The sequence below is a fragment of the Peromyscus leucopus genome, chromosome 9 (genome assembly GCF_004664715.2).
Source record: "Peromyscus leucopus breed LL Stock chromosome 9, UCI_PerLeu_2.1, whole genome shotgun sequence".
Taxonomy (NCBI): domain Eukaryota; kingdom Metazoa; phylum Chordata; class Mammalia; order Rodentia; family Cricetidae; genus Peromyscus; species Peromyscus leucopus.
In genome coordinates, this window is record NC_051070.1 from 76,728,477 (window position 1) to 76,742,027 (window position 13,551).

Genomic DNA, 13,551 nt, shown 5'->3' on the forward strand with positions numbered 1-13,551 from the left:
GGATTATGCAATCTTTCAAAATCCTCAGTAGAAGCATCTATTTTTTAAAGATAAGTTTTTCTTATAATGGTAATTAAGTGAGCTTATACCTGTAAAATTATTTAGCAATGGGTTATTCTTGGCTCCTGCCATTGCTGATACTGTGGACAGTACATCAATTACGCTGAAGAATCATAAACAAGATAAATTTAAATAATACATGAGGAGGCTGAAAGCGTGCTGGAAAGAAAGTCCAAATGTAATTTCTTGTCAGACAGGGTCAAATGAATGTCTTCAGCTGCAATGTAATAGCTATTCCTTCAATATCAAACCTTGGAAAGTATGTATGAGAGTACCATAAATTGTGTAGAATTTCCAGTCCTTTGGAAAATTTGTCTCAGGGATGGTGAACCCATGCTTGGCAAGTTGAACAAGTTTCCATTCCTTAAATGCAAGAAGAGTGATTTTATTTAAAAGTGAAATGTATGTGGGATGTGGTTACATGAGGAGGGAACAGCTAACCATATCACTCTTTTAAAAAAAATTCTAAGGAGCCACAACAATAACAGGGAGGGGTAAGGTCTGTAATCCAAAGCACACAAGAACATTACTCTCACTGAATGTGTCTAAGCTCATCATCTCAATGGGGAAATAAAATAGGCACATGCCTTCTACACATTTGGAGAATATATTTCCTTGCTTTGAATAGCTAGAATTCAGAGTCGGATATATTTGTATATGACAACTAAAAACCAGTACAACTTTGTCATCCAGTCTTCTTTTGTTATGGCTTCTACACGTCCTGGACCAGAGTTCTCCAAGTGTGCAGCCTAGACCAATAGCAGCAGCAGCTGTGACCTACAGCATCAGAACATCATCCTCTGCCCCAGGCTCTAACATATGTGCAGTCCCCCCCCACAACCCAGAGGATTCCTGGTGCCCCAGGGTGAAAGTACAGTCCTGCCCTCTTTTTGAGGTACATGTGTTCTATGTTTGGGGCAACTCCAATTGTGACATCCTTAGGCCTCCTTGTGGACAGACAGGTGGTATTGAAAATATCTTTAACTGATTCTCACCTGTATGACACATAATGGGTTCAGCCTATTTGACTAAGATCTGATTTCCTGTTATAAAAATGAATGACACCATTTATAGTGTAAGCAGAGCCTAGGCAATGGGACCTTTGTAACCTTGGGTACCCAAAGGTGGGCTGCATGGAGAACACTAACCTCACAATTACTTATTTTGTCTGTCATACAGAATGGAGCCAAGGAAAACTTGGCTGAAAATTACATGGCTTAATTTACTTGGTTTTTATAATAAGAATTGTTGATCTATGGTGATAGATGGGAATGTGGTTCAGTGGGGGAGGGAACAGCTAACCATAAAGGGCAGAGTAACTCCGTTAACTTAGGACAGCTCCATTTTAGAAAGTAAAAGAATTATAGAATTATGTAATGAAATCCTACCGGCTATATGACAAACAAAGAAAAAAGAAAAGACACAGGGACCCTTCTTCAGGTGTCTTGTAAAACAGAACATTTCTATGGTTTTTAATATTTTTTATTTTATATGTATGGATGTTTTGCATATGTATATATATCTATATATGTCTATGCACCAGCCCAGAAGAGGGCATGAGATCTCATGACACCAGAATTACAGACCATTGTGAGCCATCATAAGAATGCTGGTAATCAAACCTGTATCCTCTGGAAGAACAGCCAGTGCTTTAACCATTGAGATATCTCTCCAGCCCCAAGATGGAATATTTCTAACAGTCAAAACTCAAGAAATAACCTCTTTCTTTGGAATGCCAAACTGAAATAGGACTTAAAAGGACTTAGGAGCAAGAATGCCTTTGATGACTTTTTTTTTTTTTTTTTTTTTTTTTTGGCATTTTGCTGAAAGATCCAAAACAAAATGAAAGCTCTTTTTAATACTTCATTGCATCTCTAATGTTGACAGTTATATTTTTGAAATTCAAATGTATTCCCCAGCAGAGTGTTGTATTTATTTTTAGTGGAAGAAATAAAATTCAATATGCATATATTTCATGTCTTGTGCTTCCTTAAAAACAAGGTTTAAGGTTTTTTTCCAAAGAAGATTGTTATGCTCTTTTTAATTAAGATAACATAAGAAGTCATTCATAAATCTGTGTAAAATATATATTGCAAAAGTTGAATGCCGGGCAGTTTCTGGAAGAAGAAAATGTAACTCTCATGTCTGTGCAGCCAGGGTGGGGCAGCACAAGTTTGCACTTTTTCTCCTTAGACCCTCAGGTCTTATAGTTTATATAACTTTGTATACATTTTATACAATTTTAATAGCTGTAGCAGAAATAACTTCAAAGCAATAAATCTGCACCATGGGGTCATTAACCTTGGTGTCCATTACATGGAATGTCACATAAAAAGCTCAGGCAGGCTTAAGAAAAAAGCAATCAGTAATGTGCACAAGGACCCAAGTTTGATCCCCAGAAACCCAGGCATGGTGGTGTGCTTCTAATCCCAGCCCTGGGGAGGAGGAGACAGGAAGATCTCTGCAGACTACTGGTCAACCAGCCTAGTTGACTAAAACTTCATCTCAGACACCAAGGTGGACAACACTGGATGAACAACTCCTGAGGTTGATTTCTAGCCTTCCTGCACATGTGTGCCTGCACACACATGTACACATGCATATGTGTACTCACACACAGATCCTTAGGTATCAGTTGGAGTGAACATTTCATTAACTGTGGTACACACTTACCGAATGTCACCATTCTCTCATGTGGAAAGATTCGTTGACATTACCATAGAAACCATGGCCATGCTCAACTCTTTGCCATGTCGGCCCATACCATGCTAAAAGTCATATCATCTTGCCTATCATAATTCCTGCAACAACATTCCCATATTCAATTCAAGATCCAAACTGCACTCATGGGTAGGCTACAGTTTTACAAACTTAAGAGTCCACCAGAACCAAAGTTGGATGCTATCACCCAGTGCCATTTACAAGTAGCTTGTGTGGTGGCCAACAGACAGAAGGGATAAGATCAAGATCACAGACTTGAATCCTGTCTCCCCACATCTGATTCCTCGAATTATCAGTTGTGGGCTAATCCTGTCTCCTTCCCGGCTGATGTGACAATTAATGACAATACCTAGCTGTTCAATAAAGTTGTGACAGTCAAATGAAATCATTGATGTAGTCAAGTGCCTGGTGCCCAGTAGGCGCCCAGTAAAAGTTACCTATTACCAATCAGCATTTAAGTGAAGACACTAGGTACAATTATGGCATCCTTTGCAACATTTGGTGAGATGTTCTTTTCTTTGAAGAGCTGTGTTTACAAGTCTGTGACAAAATAAACAACTTGGTTTCTTTCTCCCTCGCAGAATAGCCAAGTTCCCTCACACAAAAGTTGTCCTTTGCCTTAGTTTATGGCTGGGAGTCAAATACACTTCCCAGTAGTTAGCTCTCAAGTTTCCAGGTCACACAAATGACCTTGCACTGCTTCCCCACAGCTGCTACCAGGAACATTTGTCCTGATGGTACTTCCTGACCCCGCCATGTGGCCAGCTCAATGTAAAGCAGCCTCTAAGTCCTCATTAAGACCCTCTTTTCTTCTATCCTTTGATACAAAGGCCCCTGTTCTCTAGGCTGAAAGTGAAAAGAGAGAGAAATAAACAAAACCCTGTGATTAATTCTCTTTCAAATCTAAAGGAAGTAGTTTTCCACTCTTGTCTTGGCAGACGAGAATCAAATCCTTCTGACCTCCTTAACAAAACATTCTTTGATGGCACACGCAGACTTGGTAGGAACTGAAGGTTTTAAACATACCTGGGATATTTGATCACATATACTTCTCCAGTGTCTTTTAACACTACAAAACTCCCAAGAGTATACTAATTCCTGACGGCCAGCCTAACTGAAAATTAAAGTGATTAAGCACATGGTCAAAACATATCCGGAATATTTTGAATAGGTCACTGGGGCTGGTAACAACATCCTGAGAACTCACCGGCATATATTTGAGCCTAGAAGACTCCCTAGCTCAAATCTGGTATTTCCATAGAGGACGATCACGTGCCAGCATCTGGCTCAGTGACACGGTGACAGTTAAAAGCACAGCTCTGGAGCTCGCAGCCAATCAAGGGTGTGAGACTTACACTTGTTGTCAACTGTACTGACAAGGGAAGTTCACTGTTGGCGTTGACTTCCGCCAAGCACAAGTCTACGGCAGGAGTTCCCCAATTAGGGTAAGGATTTCTGGAGCCCCCCTTCCTGTAACTTCCCTTTCCTGCAGTTCTTTCTCAAGCTCAGGGATGTTGAGAAGGAGAAATGAAGTAAGCCAAGGAAAGCAAGGGTTTTTTGCTTTGTTTGTTTGTTGTTTGTTTTTGGCGGTGGGGGGGGGGTAGGGGAGGTATGTCACAGGGTAAGGGCTTGTCTGGGGACCTGAGGACAAGGTCAGGCCTCTGATGTTACAGGGCCTTATGGATAGGAATGGAGTCTCTCTGGAGAGGCACTGCCCATTGCCAAGGTGACTGGAGAGGGAGGGCAGCAACACCCGCCCCTCCCCACCTTTAATCCCAGAGGACGTGCCCTCTCTAGACAGGGTGCCCTTGTATTGTACTTCCTTCTGCAGGATGACTACCCGCCTCAATCAAGCTTCGTCTGCATTAGCGTGACCTCTGGCTCTACCCATAGTGAGATGTCTGAGAGGAAGTTCAAGGCCTCACCTGGGGGAGACTAGACATACACACTTAGAGACTCAGAACTAATATCTACCATGTGGGGAGCTTAGAACTTGTTGGCTTCTTGGTAAAAATCTCAGGCAATTAAAGGCTATTGTACACACACACACACACACACGGCCCCACATAGAAAGCCCAAACAAAGCTCTACTGGACTTGGAGTCAGAAGACTTGGGTTTGAGAACTGGGCTAGCCTCTTGTTGGTTGGTTGTGTTAAACCCAACACACAGTCTTTCTGACCTGGAAGGAGAAGGAAGTGTTGGTGCCTCGTAGGGCTGTTCTATGTACTATATGCAAGAACCTCTGTAACACTGCTTTCAAAGGGTCATACAGCAAATGGATGGGTGTAGGGAAAGAAAAGAAAGCCAGAAAAGAAAGCACAAACAGACCATTCTATAAAAGACTAGTCTATAGAAGGGGACCCGAGCCTGGTGGTATAGCTACCATGGAGGCTGAGGCAGGGGGATTCCAAGTTCAAGGCTAGCCTAAGCTAGAGTGAGCTCAAGTCTAGCCTGAGTAACTTAGAGAGGCCCTATCCCTAAAGAGGGAAGGGATTTTGGGGTGCAGCTTAGTGGTAGTGTTTGCCTAACACACACAAAGTCTCTGGATTTGATCCCAAGTTCTGAAAGGGAAAAACAAAACACAGAAATTGGTATCTCATCAGATGTGTTTCAAAGGAGATATGGGTCCTGATCTGTAGGCTCTAAGAAATGATAAGACCAAACACACAGGAAGATCTTGCTTATAGACCCAGTGTCTTCCTGGGGGTGTTGGTGACGAAAGAGATACTGATGATGGGGCGTTTACTGGGTGATTGTGGCACATCTGGCATTATATTGAGTGCTTGACATGCATTATTTCTTGTGTGTACGTAAGAGAGAATCATAGATGGGGAGACAGAGACAGGGAGAACCAGAACCGTCACGTGGGTGAAGGTCCAAAGACAACCTCAGGTCCTCCCCTCCCACCTTGTTTGAGACACGGCCTCTCTTTTATTCATCCCTGTGTCTGCCAGGCTGGCTGGACCTGGAGGCTCCAGGGATTCTCCCGCCGCCATCTTCCACCTTGACACATGCGCATGGGGAGTACAGACACACTCTACTGCACTCAGCCTTCCGTGGGCCCCAGGGATTCAAAGTCGGGTTCTCACGCCTGCACGGCCTGCGCTCTGCCCACTGAGCCATCAGCCAAGCCCTATACACAGTCTTGTTCATCCTAAAGACAACTTTGTGAGGGGAATAATACCACAGGTCCCATTTCACAGGCGAGAAAGCAACGAGAGGCTGGGAGTTCAAGCCCCCGTCAAGGGGGATTCCCTCAGCATGCATTTTCTTTTGAACAGATGGTTGTCTGAGAAGATGAAAGTCTCCGAAAATGAAAAACGGAGCCTTTATTCGCCAAGACTGAAAGAGTGCAGAGGGGTGAAGAGAGAGAGCAGGGGTGGAAGGAAGTTCCAGACGTGGAGAAGAAACCTGCAAGAATCCTATTGTGAAGAGGGAATTCTTTGTAACAGCAACAAAAAGTCGCCTGTGTGGAAGGGGTCAGTGGGCAGCCAAAAATGTAATTGTTGAGAAATTGGTGTGGACACACCATGGCATTTTCCCCCACAGCCTGCCCAATGCACCAGGGACACTAATCAGCGATATTCGCATTCTTAGAGGCCTGACCTGCTGCTGTGACAATTGAGGGCTGGAGTTGAGGGCCCGCTGGTGAAGCCCCCGCCATCCCTGAAGCCTCATGCTACCCTGGAGCACTCAGCACCGTTCCTGTGAGCAGTGACAGGAGACAGCTAGTGCTTGCTGTCACCACCAGACTGTTAAAGGAAAACAGAAAGTCTGCAAACAAAACTGCCAGCTCCTCCACAGTCCAGCCCAGGCCCTGTGCATGTGGGAGGGGGCTCTTTTCACTGGGGACAGTCATCCCCAGCGGGAGGGTCCCAGACAGGACTGTCTGAGAAACCATCAATGTCTACAAGGACCCCCTTCCATCCCAAACGTAAGTAAGATACTCCACAGGTTGCAAAACGAAGGCACACGACCACAGTAGAGCATAGAATCCCTGGGACAGATGCAAAGTTGTCAAGTGCTGGGGGCAAGGTGGGGAAGTAAGGTGTAGATAGCCAAGGAAAGAAAAAGGTGGTGGTGAAAAGTTTGGCTTTATTCCCCTGGGGGCACCATAGCAGGAGTGACCTTTCCCTGGCTTGCCTGGATGGTGATCTGAAGACAGACTGCACACACAATCCTAAAGGTATACGTATGTTCAATCAAGTACAAATATTTTACTTCAATTTGTCAATTCATGTAGACTTCCTGGCCAGACACAGTCGGTTGAAAATAAGCAGAATCCCAAGGATCTAGTATTTGAAGGGAAAGTCGATAGCAGAATGTCGGGTCTCTCAATATCCTTGTCAAGAAGCCAGACACAGAGGGATCAGGAACCAGCAGCAAGAGTGTGAGTGCATGTGGGTTTCAGTTAATGTTGACTTGACCTCCCCTGCCCAGGACATCTCACTGAGATAGGCAAGTAGCTGGCAGAGTGACCTGCGTGTTCCAGTCTAAAATCCCTGAGCAAAGGATAGTCACTCAATCAAAGAACTGACTGACAGCCACTTGAGGGCAGGAGGGGCCCTCCTGGAGGGAGGTGAAGGGCAGTGCTGGGCCTGCTCAAGGGGCCACTTGGCCACTTCTGCTCTATGTGGCCCAATCGATGACGGCCATGAAGTGTCCCTACACATGCATCTGACCACCTTTCTACTCCTCATCTGGCCCTTTCAGCCCTGACCCGAAGCCTCAGTAGGGTCAGAGGAGGGTAGGATGCTTTAGGGAAGGGTAGAGGATGCAGGTGGGAAACACAGGCTGAGATACCCTTCTAAGGCACCTCATCACATTCCCCCAACCAACGGTATCAGGACAATGACTACCACAGGCACTCCTGAGAACTCTGCATAGAATATCTGATTGAATTTGTATATAGCTTTATAATAAAGGCCGTTCTTCAATAACAGGGAAGAAGCAGAAAGTAAGAGGACTAACGTGCTGGGGTCCATAAGCACCGAGAAGCAAAAGCCACAGAGCCGATTGGCTACGTCCTCAGCACTTAGGGAGCCCAGAGTGTTGAGACAAGATGACTTCCGTGCCCTAAGGTGAAGAAACACGAACATGGTCAGATTTTTAAAAAGCATTAAGTTTCCCAAAGCCAAAACAATCTGATCAGTACAGGGAGGGATTTTTCTTCAACAATGTTTAAAAATTGAGCTGCCAAGTGTCTGCTCTCCCAGAACGGCCGTCAGCAGTAGATTCAAACAACAAAATGAACTTTTCAATTTCGAGCCTGGCTGGAAATTATTGTAACTAGTTCCTCTGATGATATAAATTAGTTTGAGGATTGTGTTATAACTCATGGTGTACTCTATCCTGAGACAGTATAGAACACTATAATAAATGACTGACAGTTGCCCACCCAAGTTTGCTTGTTGCCCAAAGAATAATCATGTTTTGCTTATAGATGAATCTGCTTTTAAACCAGAAGCTGATAGTCCATCACAACGTCTCCTTCTCTTTTATGTTGATTTGAAAAGAGAGAATATATTTAAAACTAAAAGTCTACAATAGCCCTAATTTGCATATTCTGAACACCGATCTTCTGGAATTCTATTGCCTTTGTTCAAGGCAAAAAATATGAATGTACCCAGGGATTTGTGGGATTGACAGAACCAACTCTGCTTGACAAATGGAGAAAATTCCATGCTCAACATGAATGGGAAACACCAGGTCAGTGTGACCAGCTGCTGTGTGCACTGTGGCTCTCTGGTACAGGCCCACAAATCATGAGGAGTCACAGTTGCCCAAAGCCTGTGGCATTCACCAAGTGGCCGAAGACAAGACGAGACTTTGTTGTGCTCTGGGAGAGCAGAGTGAGGCCTCCATATGTTATCATAGTCTCATTGCTACAAAAATAGCTTTGGGGATGGATAGCACTTCCGGGAAGGAAGGAGGAATGGAGGGTGACCATTTGGCGAGTGATTAACGAGGTGGAGGCTCTGTGCACAACCTAGACCATCCCGGTGCCTGAGACCATCCTGAAATAACGGTGCAATCCGTTACCAGAGAGGCTACGAGGTCTGCGTGTTGTTTATTGGTGGATAAGGAATTCTTAATAAAAACGGCAGGAATTCAAGAGGTCCTGAGTGGCACATGAAACAAAAGAGGAAGAAATCTTATCTGCTTGGGATCCCAGAGGGCTATTTAGGACTGGTTTAATGTAACTAGTGTCACAGGAGGGTCAGAGGAACACGGCTATGTGGCTCAAAATGCTATTTCCACCCTGCTCATTTCTCTGTGCCTTGGGAAGCCAGGCAGCTAGAGGAAGATGCTCCCTTCTCCAGGGCAGGAGGCTGATGGTGTGATCTCTGGGGCCATGAGGCAGCTCTCCCCTCTCTGCATTTCCACCCAGTGCTGTCTCCTCTGGGTGACAGAGGAAGCCTGTCCTCTCCTCACTTCACAGGATAAACAGTTCCCCCTTGACATTCTTCTTGGCTTCTGGTGGCCTATGCGTCCTGGCTTCGTGCCAGCCTCACTGGTGATTCCTGATCGTTCCTACACCTCTTCCTGCTTCTTAGTCCGTTACTCAGTTCTTCATCTTTATCTCTGCTCTCTCTATGTAGCCTCAATCCTTTCTGGGCTCCTGTAGTCTCTTGTCGTGTAGATGGTTATAGATAAATAATCCCCAAATTTAGTTATCTACCATGTTCACTCTCCCTCAGACTCCAGGCTTACATCTCCAACTGCCCATTCAATAGTAGGGCTTGGTGGTGTACCTGCCATCCATCTCAACACGTCCCAGGACTGCTTTTCAGAGCTTCACCCCAGGCCCTTTGCCCTCTCAGTCTGTCGATGAAGTCTCCACCCTTCCAGGTGTTCAGGCGAAAGATCTGAGGATAATTCTTCCCTATTTCTCTCACATCCTCTATTCAATCTGTCAGGAAAGTTTGATGGCTCTGCCTTCAAGATTCAATATCTAACCAGAACACAACCATTTTCCGGCAAAAGTGACAGCTAAGGGTGACCCACTACCCATCTCTCTTACTTCTCCAACCTCTTAATAGGTCTGCCTGTTGCTCGAAAGAGTTGATTCTCATTTGGAAAAAGCCAAACTCTACTTTTAATCTATAAGGGGTGGGGAGAAGGCTCCATTCGCAGAGTGCTTGCTCTACAGCTTGAGGACCTCGGGTCACCCACATCCCCATAAAAAGCCGGGCACAGCAGCAGCTTGCACCTGAAATCCCAGCACCGAGACAGACGAGAGGATTCCTAAGGCTCACTGGCCAGTCAGTGTAGCCAACCAGTGAGCTATAGGTTCAGTGAGAGACCCTGTCATTAAAAATAAGGCAGAGATGGGATTGAGGAAGTTGAAACAGCTGTTCCCGGGACACAAGCAACCTTCTCTCAAATGCAAACTAATCTTCTTGGCACCTGGATTCTTAAGACCCTTTCTCCCCTGAGGCTCAGACCAGGAGATTGCAAACTTTCCAACTGCAACTTCCTGCCTGCCTTTATTTCTACACAACACTTGTCAGCTCTCACAGATCCCTGAGGTGCACTTCTCTCAGGCTGGACATCACCTGCCATTGTCTGTCTCTCTCCTTGCCTCCAAGAAGACTAGATCTTTTCCTTTTTCTTTTTCTTTTCCTCCCCACTCCCACCACCCGCTTACTTGAGGTGTTCCAAGTGCCTGGTCCTGTGCCTGCCACACAGAGGTTGTTTGATTATTCTTTCTGGAATAAATGAATGAACACTTGGCTATCGCTGTTAGAATAAGATTGATTAAACTTGAGGCCAAATAAACTGGCATTTTATTTTTGTGCTGCTGAAGCGTTTCTGTTTTATTTTTCCTCATTTGAATTATTTAATTCCTAAGATTGTTTTATGTCTTGTTCGCTCTACGTTTAATTATAAAGACATTTATGAGCTATTAAGAAATGAGATTCATTTCTCTCTACAAATATTCTTGAATAACAAGTTGCAGGGTCCAAACAACATCACAGAGTTGCCCAGAGAGCAAACCTTGGTTCTTAGTTCTGGGAACCAGAAGCCCAGAGAAAAATTTCACCCAAAAGTTCTGCTGACACCACTTCTGGAACTGTGCCAGTATCTTTTCAAATTCTTTTAAAGTTCTATTCTTCATTATATAAATAATACAAGTGCTTCCATGCTATCAATATGGGCGAATATTACAGTATAATGTCTGTCTTGACATTTGCTCAATCCCATTCTGCTTCTCAGAGGTCTTGTTTCTGTTGATTCAGTCATTTCATTCAACAGCATTTAATGGCTGTCTACTATATGCAAACACTACTCCATCCACTAAGGACATGGTAATAAAACAGAAGAGAATGGCCTCACTCTGTATCTCCAGCCTTCCCCAGCTCGATGTGTGACATCAGCTGACTTCATTTAGCGCGCACACACACACCACCTTTTACTCATGCCACCACAGGGGAATGAGTCTTTTCATTTTATAAGAGAACGTTAACGGCCAGGCGGTGGTGGCGCACGCCTTTAATCCCAGCACTCGGGAGGCAGAGGCAGGCGGATCTCTGTGAGTTCGAGGCCAGCCTGGGCTACCAAGTGAGTTCCAGGAAAGGCGCAAAGCTACACAGAGAAACCCTGTCTCGAAAAACCAAAAAAAAAAAAAAAAAAAAAAAAGAGAACATTAAAGCACTGATAAGAGAGATTACTATCCAAGGTCACACCTTTAGTAATGGCAGAGCCAAGAGAGAGCATCATAGTCCTTAAATTCTCTCTTCTGTGTCTCCCTGCCCTTCCCCCAGCCCTTTGTACCCAAGCTGTCAGCCAAGTCAGCAGGTAGAACCCCTCCATGGCCACCCTAGACTTCCTTCCTTCCTTTCCCAACACGGCCTCTTTATGTAGCCCAGGCTGGCCTCAAACTTCAGTGACTTTCCTGCCTCAGTTTCTCAGTGCTGGGTTTACAGGTGTGTATCCCAACATTAACTCCTGGTATACTTTCTAATCCTTGAGTGCATAAGGGTCATTCCTACCTTAGAGGTCCTCCTCAGCTCTTGTGTGTCCAGAGCTCATGTAGTTAGCACTCTTTCATCATCTAGGATTTAATGTCAATGTTACATCCACAGAATGGCCTTCCTTGGCCACCCACGCTAAAGTATTCCTATACCTTCAGCCACCTACCCAGCATTATACACTATGGCTACGACTATGGATTGGCACAACTTCTTTGAACACCCAGCTGGCAATACCCATCTAAACACAAATGAAAATATTCTCATTTAAGCCAGAATTTCTTCCTCAAAAATTTAATTCTAAATATAAACATGTACATGTGGGAAATTATATATCAGCATTATTTTTTTGCTGAGTTGCTTTTAATAGCAAAATGTTGGCACTGACCTAAATGTCCATTAACAGGGCCTCCTTAAATAGGATTCAAATTGCATTAGGCACTTTCTGTGTGCCAAGCAACAACTTCTGGAGCTAAGTACCATCACATACCCTATTTTATACAAAGAAGCGCTAAGGCATAGAGAGATTCAGGTATTTACCCTAGATGCATAGCTGAGAAGTGGTCAGTTGGAAGATCAGATCCCATGCTCTTGATCTCTGTGTAAAACCATCTTCCAATACACATTTCTTCGTGGAATCCTATGCCACTATTAAAAAGACCCCAACAGCATATGGGTTAATCTCTAAGACAAGCAGTGAAGGGGAAAAAGCAATGTCAAGTTGGAGCTTGAGAACCTCTTGGAGCTTTTCTTTTCTTAGAGAACACAAATACGTATGTTATATACAACTAAGCAAAGACGTAGAAGAAACAGTGAGGAGGTAAGAAAGGTAAGAAGAAACAGCTACCCTGGCAAGACACACTCTGGGTGAAGGGCAAGAGTGGGAGAAGACCCACAATTTGCTGCATATTTGTGCCTTCTGATCTTTGTTGCATGAGCATAAACATACACACACTGCCTGCTCAAACAAGTAAGAGTAAACAGATGGTCAAGTTGAGGATTTTACAAAAGCAAAAGAAATATCCGCGAGTCACTAGCATATTGCCTATGGCATTCCTTTCTATGTCTAAGAGTAAATAGCTTGTTTATTAGTGGCTACTGATTTAATTCTCCACTAGAGTCATGATCTAGAATGACTTGTGTTTTCTCTGCAGTGCTGAGGAGGCAGGGCACCTTCATTGCACTAGGGACTCAGACTCACTAGTTCCTCTCACAGATGAGGCTGAAAAGGACAGGAGGTGCTTGCGATACACTTCAGCAGCTCAGTTCCAACATGTATCTACCCACTGGGGTACTGTGGCCCCAAATGAAAGATAACACGTGCTTGTACTAAGAGCTGACAGATGCTAAAATAGTTAACAGCACAAGAATCTCTTGCAGGCCACAAGAATATATTATAGAGATTCAGCTGGATATTACAGCTATACCTAGAAATTTCAAGGCACTTTTCTACAGGAAGCCATCTATCACAGAATATTTGGTGTTTTTCAGTTTTTAGTATTTTAGCTGTCTTCTGCTATGAAATTCTTGTGGGCCCATATACCCCGAGACCATTTGGCAAACAGTTCAGCTTCTCAGACTTGCTGATCCTCTAGGTAACTAACTCCACCTCTAAGCCTAAGAGACAAGCAGGCTGTAGATGCATAGCTTTGCTTCTTGTGCAAATGAAGCTCAGACCGCCCCTTGCCTAGTGGCATTCGAGAGCAGTTGACTAAGGACAATAGGACTTTTTGCATAACCAGGTATAGTAAGGACTGGAGCAGAATTCCAAAGGCAGCCAGAGAGAATTGTGTG

The 13,551-nt window shown here is 44.3% G+C and overlaps 1 protein-coding gene and 1 long non-coding RNA gene across 4 annotated transcripts in view; one reads left to right on the forward strand and one right to left on the reverse strand.

Annotated features, from left to right (window-relative positions):
- Samd4a (sterile alpha motif domain containing 4A) overlaps positions 1 to 13,551 on the reverse strand; it is a 217,559-nt gene that overhangs the window by 139,755 nt on the left and 64,253 nt on the right. The window lies entirely within an intron of this gene.
- On the forward strand, positions 4,115 to 10,553 carry LOC114696041. Of its 2 annotated transcripts, XR_005092188.1 has the most exons (4): positions 4,115 to 4,226; positions 6,064 to 6,716; positions 7,026 to 7,172; positions 7,726 to 10,553. It is a non-coding gene; the product is annotated as an uncharacterized LOC114696041 (long non-coding RNA). The 2 variants fall into 2 exon arrangements; XR_003734948.2 differs by lacking the exon at positions 7,726 to 10,553 and having other exon boundaries at positions 7,026 to 7,426.